Consider the following 23,016-nt stretch of genomic DNA (forward strand, 5'->3'; position numbering starts at 1 on the left):
TCAATTCCTTTCTTTCCTCATCATACCTTTTACAATCATATATCACATGCTCCACTGTTTCTTTCTCCCCACAATTCAATAAACCAGTCTCATGAACTCCAATTATAAAGAGCGTTGCGTTCAATCTTGAATGCCCAAGTCTCATCCTAGTCATTATGACCTCTTCTTTTCTATTTCTACCAATTATGCTTTTCTTAGTATCAACTATTTTTTTTAATATTATATAAATACCGCCCCTTATTATCTGTATTCCATTTTTCCTGCCACTCTTTAATAATATTTTCCTTAATAATAGATTTAACTTCACTTTTACTTAATGGAACATTAAAATCTATTTCTTCCCTTTTTAAAGCATTTTTTGCTAATTCAACAGCAGACTCATTACCAGGTACTCCTACATGCGCTGGCACCCAACAGAATCCAACTTCTACTCCTTTCCTTTGTATTCGCCATAATAATGAAAATATTTCGCACATCAAATCTTCTCTAGAAGTACAATGACTAAATAGTGATGTTAATACCGAAGCAGAGTCAGAGCATTATTCTGTCTGGCTTCACTTCCTCTACCCATGTTAATCCTATTATAATAGCGACCATTTCCACAGTATATATTGACAATTTAGATGTTAGTCGTTTAGATATTGATATTTTAAACTCTGGAATATATACTCCTATTCCTGTAATCCCTGTTCTTGGATCTTTAGATCCGTCAGTATAAATGTGCATACTTGCATAGAATCTTTCCTGTATGTACTTATTAACTTCTTAATCACAGGTAAACTGCTTCTTCTTATTGTGATGTTTATAAGTGGCTGGTGCATTACCTCCACCTACTGGAGTGTGGAGTATCAATGATTAGAAAAATACAAAACTTTATAATCTTAATCTATAATCTACATAATTTCCTGTTTCTTTAAAAATATTATCAGAGCAATTCTAATATTCCTTTGCACTCAATAAATACTCTAAAGTCATGCTTTTTGCACCTTCTTCTTTTACTTTTGTTTCCAGTATTAGCTAGTCCTTCATTATTATATGCTCTACATTTCAGAAAGGCATGCTCTACGGTTTCATACAATCCTCAGTTTTCTTGTTTTTCCTGCAGTTATCCAGCTTATTGGTGCATTTCTGCCAGCTTCTGCTCCGGAGTGTGATCAGATAATAGTTTACAGTCTATTTTCCTAACTCTCTCCTCCAGTACACATATTTACTTACTCATTCATACACACACACTCAGAAATAAATAAAAAAACCTGTAGTAATAAAATAATAAACCTTTCCCCTACTTCCTTATATTTAATTCATGGAGCTGTGACTGCTTCCGTTGGCTTGCTTTATCACAAAGGAAGTGGATTCAGAGTACTATTTGTCAAATAAATATAAGGGTGATTCTCCAACTATGGTACTTTTTGGACCAAGACATTTTCAGAAAATGAAATATTTTTAATGAAAATATTACATAATTTGTTTCCCCAGTATGCCTAGATATTGCCCTGAAGTTGGCTGTGCTGATTTTTATGAAATAATATGCTTTTTTTTTTTTAATTCCAGACATCGTAAAATAAATTGTCATTTCCACAACCGAACAAAAACATGTTTTCAACCAAAAATTTTGAAATATTTGTAGTTATAAATATATTGGATTACACACTTACATCTTTCCAAATCTTTGTAAATTGATTTATTTCTCTGAAATGCAACTGTTAAGATTTTACAAAGTTAACACCAAAACTAACTTTAGCTGGAAAAAACATTTTTCAAGAACCACTATAAAACCAAACCAATCTCTGTTACCTTAAATTATATGTTTATCTCTGTAAAGCTGCTTTGAAACAATCTACATTGTTAAAAGCGCTATATACATGAGGATGACTTGACCACAAAAACGCTGAACACTAAGCCACTGAAACCTTTCATTCATATTTCTGACACTTTCAATATTTTTCAACTCATATACATATACTTTACCCTTAACTGCTAAATAATCAACACCACCACCATCATTACCTTAACTTTAAAAAAAAAAAATATGTTTTACCAAAAAAATATTTTTGGTTATGGAAATGACAAGGGAAAGGCAAGTTATGATGAACATTTTCTTTGACAGACTTAAGTCCTTGCTGTTTTTTCTTTTCATATCTTTCTCTGTCTTTCCTTAGGAACAGCATATTTAATTGGATCAGATTTTAGTCTTTCCCTGAATAGTCTGGACTTCTCTGCTGATGTTTTGGGTGCCATCTTAAAGAACAACAGAGAGACTATGTCAGATTTAGTTGTAAACAATAAAATGTCTCAATTTAAAACATTCTCTATGACATTATATGTAAAGTTTATGTGTGTGTGTGTGTGTGAGAGAGAGAGAATGAGATGCAGGTGTGTGTAAGAATGAGATGCAGGTGTGTGTGAGAATGAGATGCAGGTGTGTGTGTGTGTAATCAGCGCAGTGCAGGTGTATGGTGTAAAGTGTAATCAGTACGGGGAGGTGCATGACGGGAAATGTAGTCCGTGATCACCCAGGGAGTGCGTGGCTGATCGTGACATTATCATTCACTACAACTTGTATGAAATTAATTGTGGACCATTTTAAAATCCATAACTTATTTTACCTTAAATTTTTAGGTACATTTACACAATATTGCACTTTTAATATTTTTAATATTGATATGAATCAATGTTAAATGATAAAAAAGAATAATTTTTTTCAATATAAGTACATTTAAAGTCTCAATAAGAGCCAGGTGAATACTTGTGTAAGACTGGAAAAACTGTAAGAATGTAAGAGAGGGCTACTCTCTGAGAAAACAAATTAAACGACCATTTGGACCCCCTCTTGTGCACCATTCGAGACTCACTTCAGAATCATTCTAATGTACATCCCTTTCCCTCGACCCCCCACTCTCTCTCCCTCATGTTGGTATTTACTGACCTGGGCTTTGTTTCCCAAAACCATTGTGAGCCCAAAAGTTGATTGTGGAGACCATTGCCACCAGTGTTCTCTATGATCAACTTATCTCACAATGCTTTTTGAAATGCAGCCCTGATCTCTTTTGTCGTAGACTGACACATTCTTTAATGACTGTCTCTCTTTAGCCGTCACAGCACTGCTCCCACAGACTCTTACACACTCTCCTTCAGTTCCTCCAGTCTCAGTGTCTCTGATAGTGTTGATCTCTGCTGGATCTCTGATGATTGTTGTTATAGTCGTGATCTTCTTCATCTGCGGGAAATGTAGAAAAACCAACACATTGCGAAAAACAGGTCAGGAATTCAGTTATTAACTATTAATATTAAATATTAATGAATATTAATAAGATATACAAAATTCTATATAAAAATGCAAGCTCTGTTGTTTTAACTCATCTGTGGTTGCTGTTAATGCAGTTTGGACACAAGAGGGAGACAGAGCTGATTCAGAATTGTGTAAACCAACGACACGAAAAACGGTAAGATCATTCTTGACTGTTACAAGAAGTTGTTGCAGTCAGTTAAGTCTGATTGAAGTTTACAGCATCATGCCATCTTGTCTCGGCCTAGACCACAATTGTACTTGTTCTTGTCTAAGTCTCAGACTTGGAGGACTCAGGATTTTGTTTCAAGAACGGTCAAGACCATAACTGCTGGGAAATTACTAAATTGCCGGTGCATTGTCTGATTTTTTTTATTAACATCTGTAAGAGCCATTTTGTCTTTATTTTAAACTTGTCATGTAAGTGTGTGTCCAGTAGGGGTCTCAGTAGGGTAATTGGCTACAGAATATAGGTGGGAACCTTCCTTCAGGTAACAGATGTTGCTGGAGGAAAGGTGCACACAGTTTTTTGACTGCTATGAATCTATAAATCTATAAATCTATACTGGTGAATGACTTTGAACTGTGGATTTATTGACTGTTTGCTGGATTCTTGCTTACTTGAAATTAAGTCCAGTCACGGTGAAATCTACCATGTAATCATATTAACTTGTGTGTGGATATTTCAGTGAATAATAACCTGAGTGTGCACATACAAATAACGCGCACACTCGTATTAACAACCCATTAACAAGCAATGTCCAGCAGCCCCCAGCTGGTTAAAGTAATAGACTTGGCTGCTTACAACATCATTAATGTGATTGGTAAAAAAAAACGTATTGCTTCAGATGCAATTAGTAACTTCTAATTTGATTTATTTATTGTGCCAGTTCAGAAATTAATGAGGGATTGTGTCAAAATGTCAACAAAATTAATACGAATGCTCACAAAATTCAAGATATTGTTGCAAAAAAGTATTGATCTGGATTTTTATATTATAACATGTGATATAATTAAGCAATATCACAAGAACAAGATAGCTGTTTTCACAAATTTGAGCATGACTAGAAACATAATAATGCTTTTATACGTTCAATATTTAAAAAACAACAACTTTATTTTCAACATTATTTATGCATTTGTAATTGACCAATTCAGATACATCTTCTGTACCACCTCTGCGGTGCAAAGATTAATTTAGTTGTTAATGATTTAATTTGATTGGTAACAGTTCTATATAGTGTCTTATTCTAATTATATTTATTGATTAAAAATAAGTTATTTCTCGGGTGGTAATGTGGATCTTTATGAATTTAAGGAGTGCTGGTCTGGTTTGGTCTTGTCTTGATCTCAACACACATTGGTCTTGGTCTCGACTTGGTTTTAGATTAGGTGGTCTTGACTACAACACTAGCTGTGTCAACACCGGTTGTTTGTTGTTTGTGGTGTATCTGCTCAATCGCTGCCATTTTACTCAATAGAGTGGTGTAGTGCAGTGGTTTCCAACCTTTTTTCCGGAAGAATCCTGTTTTAACATTCAAAATCCTTAACGCATGTGATGTATAACTTCTTGTGCTTCTGTGTTGATGCAACAGTTCTACATTTGTAAAATATTCAAGAGACATTCAAATAAATATTCAGTTAAATAAATTATAAAATAAGATAAAAATTCTCTCTCCATTAATTTCCACTCTGAGTGAATTTGAAGCAAAATACTATCCACATCGCGGGTTCCTGAATGGGTTTGTGTTTCTATGAAAATGTCCCAAAAATAGGGTGATCAAATATTGGATCTACTGGATCTGATGTAAGAGTTAATAGCTTACTGAACACTAACTCACACCTTTTGACCACATTTATTTTCTATTAGAATTTATCTGTTTTGTTTTCACTCTTTGTATCATATATTTTTGTGTTATTGTGATGAGTGAAACTCAACTAAAACTACTTTAAGTTCATCGTATGGAAATGTACCTAACTTTCATTATTAAATATTAATCACACCCACTGTGCTTCTGTGTCTGTCATTTACTGTTCTTGTTTTATTCTTAGGACATTTAATTGGATAACTGCTTTGCATAATGATTGCAATATCACACACAATATGATCTGCTGGACATTTTGGCAAATGTAACACAAGCACATCATTGCTCTCTAGCAGAGGCGTCAGACGGGGCAATAGTGGAACTGAGTAACAGGGGCCCTCGGCAAAGGGGGCCACACAATGATATATTGATATATATTGTGGTGTTGTGATGGGCCCAACCCTTGGTTTTGTGACTGGAGCCCAACAATTAGTGCTACGCCCCTGCTCTCTAGTGTAACGAACTGCTCCGAGACACGAAGGTTCAGGATCCAAATGCAGAAGGGTAATCCACAATCGTTGTAAAAGATAGGCAAAAGGTCAGCGAACAGTAAATCAGTCCAAACAAATCCAGAGTGTGAAACAGGGACTAGAAATCAGGCAGATATCAAAAACCAGTGTAAAGTCCCATAAATGCAGAGTTGCACGTATGTGGCAGGAGGGAAAACCGCACTAGACTGGCACTAAGGCCTAACTACTTATATTAGAATAAATGCAGCTTTAAGAAACCGACTACGCCACTCTGATATCACACAGAGAATGATTGATAACCTTTATCCAAAAGGCACGCAAGTTGGTTGTACTAGTAAGGATCAGAGACGTGAATGTCGTACAAAAAGGGTTCTTTATTACTAAACTCATTAAAATAAACAGAGCATCCCAGGCAAGACACACCGCAACATCTGACAATAAAAAGGGGTTGTTATGTGGTCAGAAAAAATAGTCATTCACAAGTCAGTCACTACAAAACAAATATAATAACATTACACTCAGAAGCTTTTTGGCTGGGGGCTAAAGAACAAGGAATACTACCACACACACTTTGGAGTAAACTCTTATCACTCACACAAAATCCGTGCGTCTCACTGCACACAGCACCCAGTGTTCAAACCACCACCAGCACGCGGAGAAAACCAGGGAGGATTCCTGGCTGAAGCCCTCAGCATCTAGCAGAAGTTACAGTTGCTCATGCACACACAAACAACAAAAATCAAAATACCATTGGGTTATAAATCAAAACAATATAAACACAGAAGACAGTCAATAATAATCATAAATCAAGAAAACACTAGAATTCCCATCACAAATAATCTCAAAACAAATAAACAAATTAATCAGTCGTTCATCTCACATAATGAACCATGCAAATCAAACTAAATAACACACAAACACGTAGGTGGTAGGACAACGGCGATTCCTCGCATTATATACTGGCAAAAGGCAAAGAAAGATCTCGAACTCCTTAGAAGGGAAACACAATGGTTAAACGCTGCCACACGAATGCCCAATGTTCTCAACCCAATCAGGAAGAAACTTACCGGATGATAGAATCGCGTCAGTCTCAATCACAAACCACCGTTTGTTAATTAGTGTTGATCCTGAAGCGCCGCACTGAACTGGTTTGCCTCTGCCTGAAATGAGCTAAAAATCACACACACTTTCCCAATCGATGCCTAAAGACACAGTACCTGTAACTTCCTATGATGACGACTTACCCGACAATAGAATCAGTCAATCACTCTGAACAGTCAATCTTTTAGATCGCTTAGTCTCGTTTTGATCCTGCAGCGTCGCATAAACGGATTTACATATACCTGAAACAAGCTAAAATCATACACACTCGTCAGATTAATGCCCAAACACAATTTCCACAACTTACTGCAGTAACAGCTTACCAAAAGAAAAATCGCCGTTTCAGGAGCAAGCGAACGCTGGTGTACAGCCGCAGTCAAATCCGCACGTTGGAAACGATTGGGAACCCCCGGGTCAGTCGGAAATTACGCGTCTCGACAGGAATAGAAATAGGCTATTTATAGCCGATCGGAAATGACGTGTCAACGATTAAAGAAAATTTGTAGGCGGCGAGCTCTAATTAACTTATTAATAGACAACATGGGAGGAGAGCATCCGGTCACACGTACAAGACTTCAGTGGGATTGAATGAGTGTACATGGTTTAAATAGGCTGAAACTGACAAGGTAATGAGACACAGGTGGATGCAATCAGGGATGAGTCCGGGCAGGGGCGTAGCACCAAATTTTGGGCCCTGGGTACAAACCATCTGGCTGGGCCCCCATACCAAATACCATAGTGATACCAATGGGTGGGGTATTGCATTTTTATCATAAAAACACTTAAAATGTAAACAAATGGTTGCTAAAATATCCTTTATTGTCACAATTCCTTTTTTAAAGTGTAGGCTAAGTACAAGTTAATTGATGATTATTTGTCTGTTTAAAATAAATGCAGACTATAGAATCACAGAGTACACTAACCGCCAAACTAGACATTCAGTCTTTGAGTTACGTTTTAAAATAAGTCATTTTCAATCATTAAGATGTGCATTAAACTGAGAACAATCCTGTAGCCTACTTAATGTAAGAGCGTGCGCGGGCTATTTTGCATAATAATGCGGTAAAATAGGCGCCAACGATCTGTGTTTTCGCGGGTGTTATATTTTGACAATGGAGGGAAATATACAGTGTTTTCACGTAAACTTCTGAGTCTGGGGAGAACTGCAGCAGAAGAGGACACAAGCTGCACAGCTGTGGCAGTGTGTTGAGCTCCCAGCTCCGCCTCCGTCTGCTTCTCACTCCGTTATTTACCCAGAAACATTGTTTGCTCGCTAGTCGCTATGTAGGGTGTGATACTATAAAGTATTGGTATATTATTCAAATAGAGTATGAACATAAATGTTTGCTATTCTTCCTGGAGAGTAGATATTTATGTTAAAACAATGTCAATGCTCGATGATGCATTTGGAGCTCACCTTTCTTTTAAAAAAACTGAGTGAGCAACTGCTTGCCCTTATTTGCCTTTCTCTCTTTAATCTTCTTTTCTTTTCGTTTTTGAGCCCCTGAGTTTCCTTTCTTAAGGAAAGACATGACTCTTCCCCTGTCTTCCTAGTAGGGCTGGATGATTAATCGAAAAATAATCGAAACCGAAATTCAGAGCCTATAACCGACGTAATTTTACCATGTCGGTTATTTCGGTTTTTTAATCCTATTAATATTTCCGCCCACTGTGTGTTAATGTACTTTCCCTTTAAAACATATTACCGCGTGTGTATTCACGTAACTCCGCCCCGTCCAGTCTGCGACATTTAAGCAACATGAGCCCCTTTCACACAGCGCTTTGATCCCGGGAAATTGGCAGAACAAACACCTTCTGTGTGAACGCAAAAACACAGACCCGGGATTGATGCCAGGTTGGGGACATAGGCCACGTCCACACGAAGCCGGTGCGTTCCCTTCCCTATCCGATCTTTTTTTTTCCTCGTTCTAAAAAAAAATTCCGTAAACACGGCGTCGTCTCAAGAAATATCTGCGTACACACGAAACCACTGAAACCGACTGAAAACGGTGTAGTATACATGCCAGACCAGTACGAGACGATGTAATTCGACTTGCGCATAAACCTTGCGCGCTGTATACAATAATATACGGTAATATTAGGCACAGTAGCTTCTTTTCTTTTCTTTTTTACCAAGAACTTTATTGAACAATATGAAAAACTATAAATGGTACAAAATATGGATGAGTCACGATAGTCGATTAGTTAGCAGACGCATAAAGCTTGCCACAAAGAACCGGCAAATAGCCTAATCATTATGAATGTGTCAAATACAGCAAGGAGAAATTTTAATTGTTTATTAATAAACTAGTGTTTTGTGTGACGATGATGACTCGCCACCTTCGCAGTATTGTGAAGGTGCCTATAGAGAGAAATGCACACTTCATATGGATTATTAGAGTTGTTTGTTTCTTTTCGTTTTGAATTGTTTTGTTTAAAAGTAGACATTTCAAGCTTAGATATATTTCTGAGTTTATGTTCATTTATGAGACAAGCTCCAGTTCTCGTGCGATGCAAGTTATATCGAGTCGGCGCCTCCATGTCCTGATTATAGGCTATTGTCTGCTATATTTCCAGGCAATTTGTTAATGAAACATTGATTAAAATTAAGATACAATTTATACAAAACGAAATTCACTTTAAAGAAAGGCTTTATACAAAACAAAACTTAATGAAGTGGTCAAAATGATGTGTCTCGATATTGCGCCTCTTACTCGCGCTGTTCACTTTTCATATAGGGCCTAATCAACATATATGAAATGGAAAAAATACCATTAAAACATAAATTTGAAACTAACTTTTCTTTAATGGCTACAACATATAGGCCTACAGTACAGAGAAATTTAATGTCGGAGCGAACGCCGTGTCACTGCTGAGCATCAGTGGCAGAGGTGCGTTTTTTGAATAATAATCAAATAATTCCCAGCGATCGTCGAATATTATGTTTGCTTGACATGCCCATCTCTACAAAATACGAAAAGTCTTAATCAGACAAAATACAAGCATCATAGCATAAGAACGAAATATAAATAAATAAAATAAAAATACATTAAAGTAGGCCTAAATACTAAATAAATAAATAAAAGAGGCTCAGTAGCTTCTGAAGCATGAACTCAAGCAAGTAGTCGCAGTTGTTGCTGTTATGGCTACTGATTTAGCGTGTCTGACTAGACGACACGTGGGGTGATGACATCATCGTTTCACAAAATAAACGGATTGGCCGTACACACGAAATCGCAAGGGCGTCGTTTTCAGATTTATCCACTTTGGGACCCGGTTTAAAAAAATAGCGGTTTCACTCTCCCAAAACGCCGGATCCGTGTGGACGAAACGCCAATACGATAAAACATGTATACGTATACAGCGAAACGCGTCTTCGTGTGGACGGGCCCATAATAACATTGACGTGTTCAGTCCCGGAACGCGCGCTGTGTGAACAAAAGCCGTAATCAATGCCGTGTCGTAATGATGGCGCTAAGCCGGGATCGTTCGCCAGCGTGAAACGGTTCGTAATGCGCTAGTTTATGATCGAATCAGAGAAAAAAAAATGCACAAGCGTGGTTTCTCGAGAGAAATCGCATCTCATAAACAAACTATAGACGCCGCTGGGACATGTCACGTGTCTTTGCGGGTTGTGTGTGTCTGTGTGAACGCACTCTTGATTCCGGAAAATCACTGGCAGTGTGAATGAACCAAAGTCAAACGAACCCGGGTCAAATCCCGGGCCACTTTATCCGTGTATTTTCCGGAATCTCTGTGTGAAAGGGAACTCAAACACTGAGTCAATCAGCAACAGGAGCCGCTTGTACCAAAGAAACGCGCGAAAAAAGAGAGAGACTGACAAACGCCCAGCAACAAGTGCCTCCACTCCACAAAGCAGGTTTCGATAACACAAGCATTTACAAATGCTACACAATATGAAAAGGATTCGTTTTTTTAGTTTTATACAAGTTATATTTTACTTTTAAGATGGCAATATTTACAATAATTTATTTTGTTTACAAAAATAACTATTTTCTACACTTTTAGGAAACTTTCTTTTTACATTAAAACTTAATTACTTTTTTATAAGACGTTTTTATTTCAAGCATTGTATGCTTTGTTTGATTCAATTGTTTGAAATATTTAATAAGTAAGCATTAAAAGCTATCTGTGTGTTTCCTTATTTTAGAATCACAAAGATAGGATTATGCATTATGCATTCTTTCATTAAAAAAAGTAACCGTGAACATATTTACAATATAAGCCTTGCCAGTGACACATGAGAAAGATTTAAAAAAAAAGATTTGTTCAATAATCGTAATCGAGGTAACCTGTTCAATTAATCGCGATTATGATTTTAGCCAAAATCGTCCAGCCCTACTTCCTAGTTCCTATCACGGCTCACTCCAGCTTCAGTCTCGTCAACTGATTCTTTCTTTCTTTCTTTCTTCTTTTTTATTGGCGGTTGGCATACCAATTTAGTGCATTACCACCACCAACTGTTTGGGGTGTGGAGCTTCAATGCGGATTTCTACGAAAAAAATAAAATAAAATAAAAACCTATATATATATATTCTTGGTTATTCTTAAATTCAATCGAATAAGTCTGTTTCTTTAAGGTATCTCATGGTAGCTGGCCATGCTGATGGTTTTGATGTAGAAAAGGAAAGTAAACCCTCTACTGATAAATGTGTGTAACCTAATTCTTTAACTTGTTCTAACAGTATCATTCATTCTGTTCTGTATGCTTCACATTCTATTAATATATGCTCTACCGTTTCTCTCCTGTCACAAGTTATGCATAATCCTGTTGCGTGTTTCCCTAAATGATTGAGATTATGATTAAAGGGTTAGTTCACCCAAAAATGAAAATTAAGTCATTAATTACTCACCCCCATGCTGTACCAACCCCGTAAGACCTTCATTCATCTTCGGAACACAAATGAAGATATTTTTGATTAAATCTGAGAGGTGGATCACTGCTACATAGGCTGCCAGAGGGAATGAAACTTGACGGCCCAGAAAGTCATTAAAGAACATGTTTAAATATTCCATGTGCCTACAGTGGCTCAACTATAAGTTTATCAAGCGACGAGAATACTTTTTTTCCGAAAAAAAAACATAAATAACGACTTTATTCGACTATTCCTTTTCTTCCTTGTGGGCCTGAGACGAGAGTTCAAGAGATTTCCACGACGCATGCGCGAGAACTGAACAAGAAGTATTAGAAGAAGAACGTCCTCTTCTCAGTTCTCGCGCATGCGTCGTGGAAATCTCTTGAACTCTCGTCTCAGGCCCACAAGGAAGAAAAGGAATAGTCGAATAAAGTCGTTATTTATGGGGTTTTTTTCGGGAAAAAAGTAGTCTCGTCGCTTGATAAACTTATAGTTGAGCCACTGTAGGCACATGGAATATTTAAACATGTTCTTTAATGACTTTCTGGGCCGTCAAGTTTCATTCCCTCTGGCACCCCAACCACTTCCTACCAGGCATCTCATAACATTAACTGCCTTTTTACATTTGGTAATATTCCTCTGTATATGATCTCCAAATGTCAGCTTATGGTCCATCCATACACCTAAAAACCTTATATTTTGTACCTGTTTAACTGACTGCCCATAAAGAGTAACTTGTATTGCAGGAGTATTACGTTTCTTAGAGAAACAAATAACCTGTGTTTTGTCTACAGAAAACCGAAAACCCCACCTGTTTCCCCAGTTCTCAACATAACTGACTGCTGCCTGTAGTTTCTTTCCAACAAATGCTGCATTACGACCCCTGACCCATATTGCCCATCATCTGCATATAGAGATCTCCCAAGGCTAGCATCAACCTCTGAAAAAAACTCATTAATCATGATATTAAATAAAATAGGACTACATACACTTCCTTGTGGTACCCCATTTTCTATAGTGTAAACATTACAGTAAGATACTCCAATTCTTACCTCTATGGTCCTGTCTTTCAGAAAATTCATAATCCAGTTGAACATTAATTCCCATGGATTCCAATTTAATAAGAAGACCCTCTTTCCATAACATATCATAGGCCTCCTCCACATCAAAGAAGACAGCAGCTACTATTTCTTTTTTAACCTGAGCCTTCCTAATTTCATCCTCCAAACATATCACTGGATCCATAGTTATCCTCCCTCTACGGAAACCACTCTGTTGCGGTATTAGCAAATTCCTACTCTCTAATGTGTAAGTTAACCTGTCTGTGACCATACGTTCCATTATTTTACATAAATTGGACGTTAATGCGATAGGTCTATAGCTAGTTGCTACACCTTTATCTTTCCCTGGTTTCCCAATTGGGATAACAACAGAATGTTTCCATGCTGACGGCAATACCCCTAACTCCCATACCTTATTATATAACTTCAGGATCGCCAGCTGTGCTTGATGGTTTAAGTTTTCAACCATTTTATAACATATTTCATCTTTACCAGGGGACGTTGCTTTAACTCCTACCAATGCTCTTTTTGCAGTTCAAATAAAGAAAAAGAAAAAATTTAATGTTCCATTAAAGTCCTCCTTTTCCTTTAGGATATTAGAGTGTCCTCTCATTACTTCTTCTCTACCCTTCCTTGCATCAGGTGTCAGATTTGTAGAGCTATGAACTTTAACAAATGTCTCCACCAGAGCCTCCGCTTTATCCTTATTTGTTATCAAAATTTTGTTATTATATTTAATAGCTGGCAATGTATACTCCCTCCTAATTCCTCCCATCCTTCTTATCATGCCCCACACTTGACTAATATGCGTTTCTCTCCCTATTTTATTGCAAAATTGCTTCCAGTAATCTCGTTTAGCTTTCCTAATGGTCTGTCTAACTTCTGCTTGTGCCTTTTTATATTCTATTAAATCATTAAAAGAGAAGGATCCTTTAGCTTTCCTAAAAGCTCTATTTCTTATCTTAATTACTTTATTACATTCATCTGACCACCAGGGGACTGTCTTATGCTGTTTAAATCCACTTCCTTTACCAATAACTTCTTTTGCAGTGGAGTACATGATTTCTACAACGTTTGCATTAAAGTCATCTATACTATCATACCTATTTTGGCTAATTCCTTCTAACCTCATACTACATGTAGTATTATAAAGTGCCCAATTAGCATTTCTTAATTTCCATCTAGGGAAACCTATTTCCTCCAACTGAATTGGACCCACTCCTATTTCACATATTATTGGGTAATGGTCACTGCCTACTGTGTTGTCGTGTATTACATCCCACTTACTAACTCTTGCTATTTGTTTAGACACCAGAGTAAGATCAATTGGAGATTCCAATCCTCTTGCTACATCTATTCTAGTAACTTATCCGTCATTCAAGCAAACTAGATCTTGATCTTCTATAAATTCTTCCACTACACTTCCGTTATAATCAGTATGTGTACCACCCCAAAGTGTGCTATGCGCATTAAAGTCCCCACACCAAACTGTCTTATGCATTTCTCCACCAATTATCTTTTCAAGCAACCCTTTATTTAGCTTCCCACATGGATTATAATAGTTCACTATCCATATGTGTTCACTATCTGCGCATGCGCGTGCGATCTGTGTTTGTGTTTGGAGCTCCGTCGAATTGATTCATTAATCGCTGATTTTCTTCTTTACCACTCATTTATAAACAAGCACTTTCTATTTTTATATCATGTGAACTTATCCTCGACACTATTCCTTATAAAAAACAATCGGATTGCTTTGATATCGCTACTTAGATCCGAATCTCGGCTACTAGCCTTTAGCCCGCTAGCATTTCACGCGTGGCCTCGCGCCTATCGACCCTCTCATTTTACACCCGTTTGACTGAAAGGATACGTGTTATATCCATCATTTCAGTCCTAAATTAGTAGTGATATTGGTAGTATCACTACTAATTTACTGTTCATCTGTTATAATGGCGAACATATCGGATGTGTGTCTAACGTTACCTCTGAGTGCAGGTGAGGACACATTCGAGCTGGTTTCGGTACGATTGGAGCTGGAGTCGGTGGAGAAACAGATCCGCGTTCTGCTGGTGAAGCAAGCCGAGCTGCGAGATCGGCGATCAACGCTTGAAACATCACGCGCCGATGCTCACAAGTCAGTGGTTAGTAACTTTTTGACTCCGACTTCGTCTACTCCGTGCGTTTCTCTGCCCAGGAGGACGCGATCATCTCTGCCTTCATTCACTCCGGCACCGAGGCAACACCACGGACCCTGGGTGATCCCACAGCGGAAGACACGAGCCAGGACCAGACCAAGGACTCCCCCCCCCCTCCCGGTCTTCGAGATCTCCACCCGGAACCGCTTCTCCCCTCTTCGCGAGCCGGAACGTGACGCCGCCGTGATCATCGGCACTTCCATGGTCCGTCATGTCCGTGCTACCTCAGGTAAGCGTAAGGTGCGCACTCACTGCTTTCCTGGTGCTCGTGTTCTTGATGTCGCTGCACAGATTCCCGAGATCCTGAACGGTGACGAGCGCGTCGGAGCTGTGGTCCTACACGCCGGGACGAACGACATCAGGCTGCGGCAGACGGAGGTTCTGAAGAAGGACTACAGAAGCCTGATCGAGACGGTTCGCAGCACATCGCCTGAAGCAACGACCATCGTGTCTGGACCGCTTCCCACGTACCGACTAGGACAAGAAAGGTTCAGTAGATTATTTGCTCTAAATGAATGGTTAATGTCATGGTGTAATGAACAGAAACTGCTCTTTGTAAATAATTGGAATCTGTTCTGGGAGCGACCTAGGCTCTACCGTGCTGATGGCCTGCACCCCAGCAGAATCGGAGCGGCTGTTCTGTCGGACAACATCTCCAAGACGTTACACACCATATGACTAGTAAGTCAAAGTCCAAATCACAGTCTTTGCTGTCCCAACTTAATTGATATAAGTAGTGTAGAACATTATATAGAAACTGTGTCTATTCCTCGCTTAGTGAGGCCAAACAATAAATCTAGTGTAGGATCTAGCAAAAATCTTATTGTAATTAAACCAGAAAATCTAAATATCAGTGAACAAAAACAATTTCTAAAGCTAGGTCTTCTAAACATTAGATCGCTCACACCTAAGGCGGTTATTGTAAATGAAATGGTCACAGATAATAGTTTCGATGTACTTTGCCTTACTGAAACCTGGCTTAAACCAAATGATTATTTCGGTCTAAATGAGTCCACTCCACCAGGATACTGTTATAAGCATGAGCCCCGTCTGATCGGTCGTGGCGGCGGTGTTGCAACAATCTATAGAGATATTCTTAATGTTACTCAGAAAACAGGTCACAGGTTTAATTCGTTTGAAGTACTTGTGCTAAATGTTACGCTCTTAGATGCAAGAAACAAATCCATATTATCTCTAGCCTTGGCTACCCTATATAGACCTCCAGGGCCCTATGCTGATTTCCTAAAAGAGTTTGCATACTTTCTCTCAGATCTATTGGTCAATGTCGATAAAGCAATAATTGTTGGAGACTTTAACATACACGTAGATAATACAAATGATGCGTTAGGGACTGCGTTTACAGATTTATTAAACTCCTTTGGGGTCACGCAAAACGTCAGTGGTCACACTCATCGTCTAAATCATACACTAGATTTAATTATATCATATGGAACCAATCCAACTGATATAAATATTATACCGCAAAGTGATGATCTCACTGATCATTACATGGTAACTTGTATAATACGTACTGCTGAAATTTGTCACGTTGCGCAACGTTATCGACCAGGCAGAACAATCCTTCCAACCACTATAGATAGATTCTCAAATAGCTTACCTGATCTATCTCAGCTGCGCAGTGCACCCAAACAAACAGATGAACTAGAGGAAATGACTAGCAGTTTGAGCACCATGTTCTCTAGTACACTAGATATTGTTGCACCAATTAGATTAAAAAAGGTAAGAGAGAAAACTAAAGCACCATGGTACAACAGTGCTACGCATGCAATCAAGAGAGAAACTCGTAACTTAGAGCGTAAATGGAAACAAACTAATTTAGAGGTCTTTAGAATCGCGTGGAAAGACAGTATGTCACGTTATAAAAAGGCTCTAAAAGCAGCCAGGGCTGAGCATCTCCGCAAACTAATAGAAAATAACCAAAATAATCCAAGGTTTTTATTCAACACCGTGGCTAGACTAACAAATAAACAAACATCACCAGAGCAAAATATTCCATTACAATATAGTAGTAATGATTTTATGAATTACTTCAATGAGAAAATAGAAAGCATCCGAAACACAATTGTAAATATACAATCCTCTATGATGTCTTATGATTCAGCCTCAATTATGGCCCCTCTAGAACAACTACACCGCTTTACAACTATAGGACAGGAAGAGCTAAATAAACTTATCATTGCATCGAAACCAACAACATGTTTATTAGATCCAATACCCACTAAACTACTGAAAGAAGTGTTACCTGTAGTCGAAGAGCCTCTTCTAAATATTATTAACTCGTCTTTATTTTTAGGTCATGTTCCAAAAATATTCAAGCTGGCAGTAATAAAACCTCTCATTAAGAAACCGCAATTAGATCCAAATAACTTAGCAAATTACAGACCCATCTCAAATCTTCCATTTATGTCTAAAATACTAGAAAAAATTGTGTCCGCTCAATTGTGCTCTTTCTTACAAGAAAATGATATCTATGAAAAATTCCAGTCGGGATTCAGACCGCATCATAGCACAGAAACTGCGCTAGTTAAAATTACAAATGATTTACTTTTAGCTTCTGACCAAGGCTGTATCTCAATACTAGTTCTACTCGATCTAAGCGCTGCGTTCGACACTATCGATCATAAAATACTCCTGGATCGACTACAAAACTACACTGGTGTTCAGGGACAGGCATTAAGCTGGTTTAGATCTTACTTATCAGACCGTTACCATTTTGTCTGTCTAAATGGGGAAAAATCAAAGATAACGTCAGTAGACTATGGAGTGCCGCAAGGATCGGTGTTAGGCCCTCTGCTATTCTCAATATATATGCTGCCACTTGGTAATATTATAAGAAAACATGGAATTAATTTCCACTGTTATGCTGATGACACTCAATTATATATCTCATCACGACCAGATGAAAACACTAACTTATCTAAATTGACAGAGTGTCTAAATGATATAAAATGCTGGATGACGTGTAATTTCCTGCTATTAAATTCAGATAAAACGGAGGTACTACTTATTGGTCCAAAAAACTACCCACAAAATCCCTTACAATACAACTTTAATTTAGAAGGATGTCCTGTTACTTTATCCACTACAGTAAAAGACCTGGGTGTTATACTAGACCGCAACTTGACTTTCGAAAATCATATTTCATATATTACAAGAACAGCCTTTTTCCACCTTAGAAACATTGCTAAGCTACGCAACATGCTATCTGTTTCTGATGCAGAAAAGTTAGTTCATGCATTCATGACCTCGAGACTAGATTACTGTAATGCTTTATTAGCTGGCTGTCCTACATCCTCAATCAACAAGCTACAGTTAGTGCAAAATGCAGCTGCTAGAGTTCTTACTAGATCAAGAAAATATGATCATATAACACCTATTTTATCATCTCTACACTGGTTACCTATTAAGTTACGTATCAATTACAAAGTATTCCTACTGACCTATAAAGCCCTAAATGGTTTAGCTCCTGTGTATTTAACAGACCTTCTATCGCCATACAATCCATCGCGCTCTTTAAGATCACTAAATTCGAGGCTTCTGGTCATTCCTAGGATATCTAAGTCCACTAAAGGAGGGAGGGCGTTCTCGCATTTAGCTCCTAAACTCTGGAATAGCCTTCCTGATATTGTACGAGACTCAGACTCGCTGTCCCAGTTTAAAACTAGATTAAAGACGCATCTCTTTAACCAAGCATTCACTTAATGCTTAACCTTTGATACTGCTGAACCAGTTCGAATGCATTAACATTATGAACATCAGCTATGCTAATTATTTCCCATCTGCCTTTCTGCTGTTATCTCGGGACGCTAGTCCCGAGGTAAATAGCGTTCGTCAGCTCCAGTTTGTATCCAGCCTCTCACGGAGACTTCAGATGCCCCAACGCCTGTGAAGAGACGACTCAAAGCCGGCGATATGTTATGCCATAAATTAATACTTGATTAACTAACTGTATTTTTCTATGTACATTTCCGAAATGCAATTTCTGTAAAGCTGCTTTGAGACAATGTGTATTGTGAAAAGCGCTATACAAATAAATTTGAATTGAATTGAATTGAATATGTTCGTTTTTCCTATCCATACTTCAATTACAATTGCCTCAGAATCTTTACTTATATTTATAATTCTATATCCTATTCCCTGTGAACAAACATAGCTACACCACCTCCATTGCCGCTTTCCCTGTCCCTTCGTATAGCCACATATCCATGTAGTATAAAATCTAAGTGAGGTCTAAGCCATGTTTCTTGTACACAAATAACATTTGGTTTTTCACTCCTTTCTTCAATATACTTTTTAAATTCCTGTCCATTAGAGTAAAGACTCCGAGCATTCCATTGCAGAATTGCAAAAACCATTATGATTCTCCACATGTTGACTGAGTTTCCTGTATCCCTGCAATGAGTGTTTCATTTATTGCATCTACTGTTAATTCCCCCAAATTAAGATATTTTTGTGCTGCCTTTATGATTATTTTAATCCTCTCTGTTCTGCTTTGTGTTTGAGCTGAACAATTGACTACTTCTGCCAGAAATGCTACAAACACAACACTATCCACTCCGATATTTGATTTGGTTGATGTAGGCCTATCATAATCTCTAATCCTCTATCATAAACTCTGATCCTGCCTCTGCTTAGAACTCTGACCTGGTCTCTGTTCAGAACTTTGACCCGGTCTCTATTCAGAACTTTGACCATGTCTCTATTCAGAACTCTGATCCTGTCTCTGCTCAGAACTCTGATCCTGTCTCTGCTCAGAAATCTGACCCGGTCTCTGCTCAACCATTCTCACCATTGGTGATACGGTCACATTTCTTTTTGTATTAACTACTTTAATGACTTCAGCATATGTCATCTTTCCTTCAACTCTGATTCTCTGTTCTTCCGCCGCTCGTTTATGCGCCTCACATCCTTTATACGCAGCACTATGTTCACACCCACAATTGCAGCATTTGTTTTTTGTACCTTCATTACATTTGCCATATTCATGATCTTCTCCTCCACATTTACCACACTGCTGTTTGCCTCTACACACCGCTGCTACATGACCAAATCGTTGGCATTTAAAACACCTTAGGGGAGGAGGAACATATGGTCGTACCTGAAAACTCATAAACCCTACTTTAATTCTTGTTGGCAGCATTTCTTCCTGAAATTGCAATAAGATAGTTAAGCTCTCCTGTTTTGTTCCATTCTTGAAATACATCAATCTTCTAGCCTTTACTACTTTAGCTCCGGGTACATTTTCCAAAATTTCTTCAGTAGTTAAGTCAGTTGAAATCCCTGTAATAACTCCTTGTACTGTTTTCTTTTGCCCCCAAACAAAACATTTGATTTTCTTTCCTTCCAAGTTAGTCATTTTAATCATGTCATCTCTCTGTTTGGCATCAGAACAAGTAATCAGCAAACTACCATCTCTAAGTGGTTTAATATTCACAGTACCTACAGTGTCATTGTCAGGAACCAATCAGACACCACATCCTTCACAACACAACGATCACTCTCACCAGAATACTAATCACCTGTTCACAATCAATAAGCCTCTGAATAAAAACACTCACCACAGCTTCATTCACCGTCAAGCCTCCAACAGGAACAGACTATTTCCCGCTGTCTACCAAAGCCTATCTCCTCGTCGTCTCCAACCAAGTAACGTATACTCACCTGTGAATTACTAACCTCTGCATTCCTGTTCCACTGTCTTCAGACATCCTATCCGAGTCCTTGTTTCCTGCATTCCCTGTCTGGATCCCTGTTCCCTAGAATCCTGTATTTTCCTGAGTCCCTGTGTTCACGCCGAGTTGTCTCATCCACGACGACACCTGAAAGAGTAAAGACAAGTATGAAAGATCTGTGACCGCTTGACATCCAATTAACCTGAAGAGGACCTGTTCACCTGTTATCTGCCCCGCACGTAGAGACCCTCACCGCATCTGCACCTGAACTCTGAGAATACTCACCTATGCACTTGTTTCACGTTCAATAAAGCTGTGTTTGGATTCACTTACCTCTGTCTCCTTGCCTGTATCCTGACAGTCATGTAGAGCTTTCATCAATTTCAATGGGTTAACTGAGCCAGGAGAATCAAACTGAAGTTTTACCTTAAACTCTCCCCCTCTAGTTTGAGATGCACTCCCAGCTAACAGGGAACGTTCTCAGAACATTGGCTAACGTTCTCTGAAAGTTATCAAAAAACGTTCTTGCTGTAACGTTATTATAACGTTGTCCCAACGTTATATGACATTGATAAACGTTCTAAAGACGTAAGCATTAAAACGTTATCCTCACGTTGTTATTGAAACGTTTTAAAAACGTTATTATGTTAATTAAACATATATTAGTCATTACAAATGAGTTATACAGCTTTTAGTATTTATTCTGCAAATCAACTTCAGAAACATAATTTGTAAATCCAGTGACACAATGCTCTAAAAAAACTGTATTCATAAATATTTGTTTTTTATTGTCAGAAAAAAATACTACCAGATTATAAAGAATTATGCCATTTCAACAGGAAATAATTCAGCAAGTACAGAGTCAATTATAAATGTGGTTTTACCTTAAAACATAAAATAAGATAATAAGAAAAGAAAAAAATCACAATGTATTATATTTTTCAATTAATTGTACTCTATTTAAAAAGTAGATAAGGCAATAGGAAAAATAAAAAATAAATTTAGGGATTTAAAAACATACAAAAAAGTGTTTTAATAACGTTTGCAATTACAGTTAAGGAAAAAACACGGAATGTGTTTAATCTGACGATTCCTCACATACGTTTAGCGTGATAGCGATGGGCGTGGTTTTGGAGCGCCCATCAATCAAATACAGCACGACGAGGACGAGACAGACGGACAACTCGGAGACAGAGACGGAAGATTTTAGGTAAGTTAAGTGAATTTTACTGGTTGTATGAATAAAATACCTTTATCACAATGCTAATTTACTTAGTTTTGCAGCATTTGCTAATGTTTTAATGAAGTTAACTAGATCAACTGTGTTATATTGAGTAACGTAACGGCTCTATTGAGTTAACGGCTAAAGTTAGCTCAGCTTAGCTAAAAGTGGCATTTCCCCCCCAGTTTTCTGTTCCATGTGTCGCAAGTTTGTAATATTGAAATCTGTTTGTAATTTTTATGGTGTCAATTGGCCACAGTCTTTGCATTTTTTTCATTTTAAAACAAACTCCTTTGTGACATTTTAGAAATATACCATTACCCCTATGCAGGCTCCTCTTAATTTTTATTTGGATCGAGCACTTGACAAGTTTATTGACCCTTTTCACAGTCTGTTATGACGCGTTTTAACAATCATCAGTATCGTAAATTCTGCTAATTTTAAATATACAGTGTAAGTTATGTATAAGGCCATATTTTCAATTCCTACGGGCAGCTATCTCAAAAATTGCTTAACAAACTTAGTTAAATAATATTAAATCAGCAATGATCTATCACACTGGTTCTCTCTCTTGCTCAAATTGTATATCAATTTGTATTTTTGGCTTGGTGCAGTTTTAGGCGCGGGTTCTCTTACGGGAGGTTCTCTCGTATTGCGTAAGTTTAGCTTACGCTACGGGAAAGATTCATCTTCTCGAGATACTGAAGCCAAAAAATTATCCTTAATTTTGTATAACTTGTCAACGCAGTGCAGCAACTAGCAGACCTAGAGCAGGCCATCTCGCGTGCTCATTGGCTGCCCTGCGGGCAACTGCTGCAGCCTACCAGTGCGCCCGGCGTGACGTCACGCCCAATGAAGGGCGCCCGCGCCTTTATAGCGTCACAGCCCACCAGATAGGCGTGGCTTAGCATATAAAATAGGGGCTGTAGGCTGAATTCTCTGATTTTTCGACTCTTCAGCGAGCTCTTCGCATCGCTGGATTTGAGAGAAGCCACCGCCGCCGTCGAACAGCGAACAGCCAGCTTAGGACAGCGCTGAGGAAGCCGGCCGTCTTCGCCACCTTCAGCCATCCGTGCGAGCTACGCTATCCGGCGACGTATCCTTTTTTGCAAATCATTCTAAAAGAGCAGCGAGCGTCTTTTTAAAGATGCCTCGCACTTCCTGCGGCTCGTGTAAAGCCCCGCTCAGCGCCGGAGACCGCCACCTGATCTGCGCTCTCTGCCTGGGCCTGGAACACGCAGAGCTC

General features: G+C 38.3%; 2 protein-coding genes across 3 annotated transcripts in view; one reads left to right on the top strand and one right to left on the bottom strand.

Annotated features, from left to right (window-relative positions):
* The window catches only part of LOC143736324 (uncharacterized), a 200,062-nt gene extending 194,824 nt beyond the window's left edge, over positions 1-5,238 (top strand). The window contains exon 6 of the mRNA XM_077227064.1: positions 5,075-5,238. The gene's annotated coding sequence lies outside the window, so the exon portion shown is untranslated. The remainder of the gene's footprint in view (positions 1-5,074) is intronic.
* Positions 1-23,016, bottom strand: part of LOC143734804 (uncharacterized) — an 81,914-nt gene that overhangs the window by 10,795 nt on the left and 48,103 nt on the right. The window lies entirely within an intron of this gene.

This window comes from Siphateles boraxobius, unplaced genomic scaffold (assembly GCF_051911475.1).
Source record: "Siphateles boraxobius isolate OS27281-9 unplaced genomic scaffold, OSU_SipBor_1 13, whole genome shotgun sequence".
NCBI lineage: Eukaryota > Metazoa > Chordata > Actinopteri > Cypriniformes > Leuciscidae > Siphateles > Siphateles boraxobius.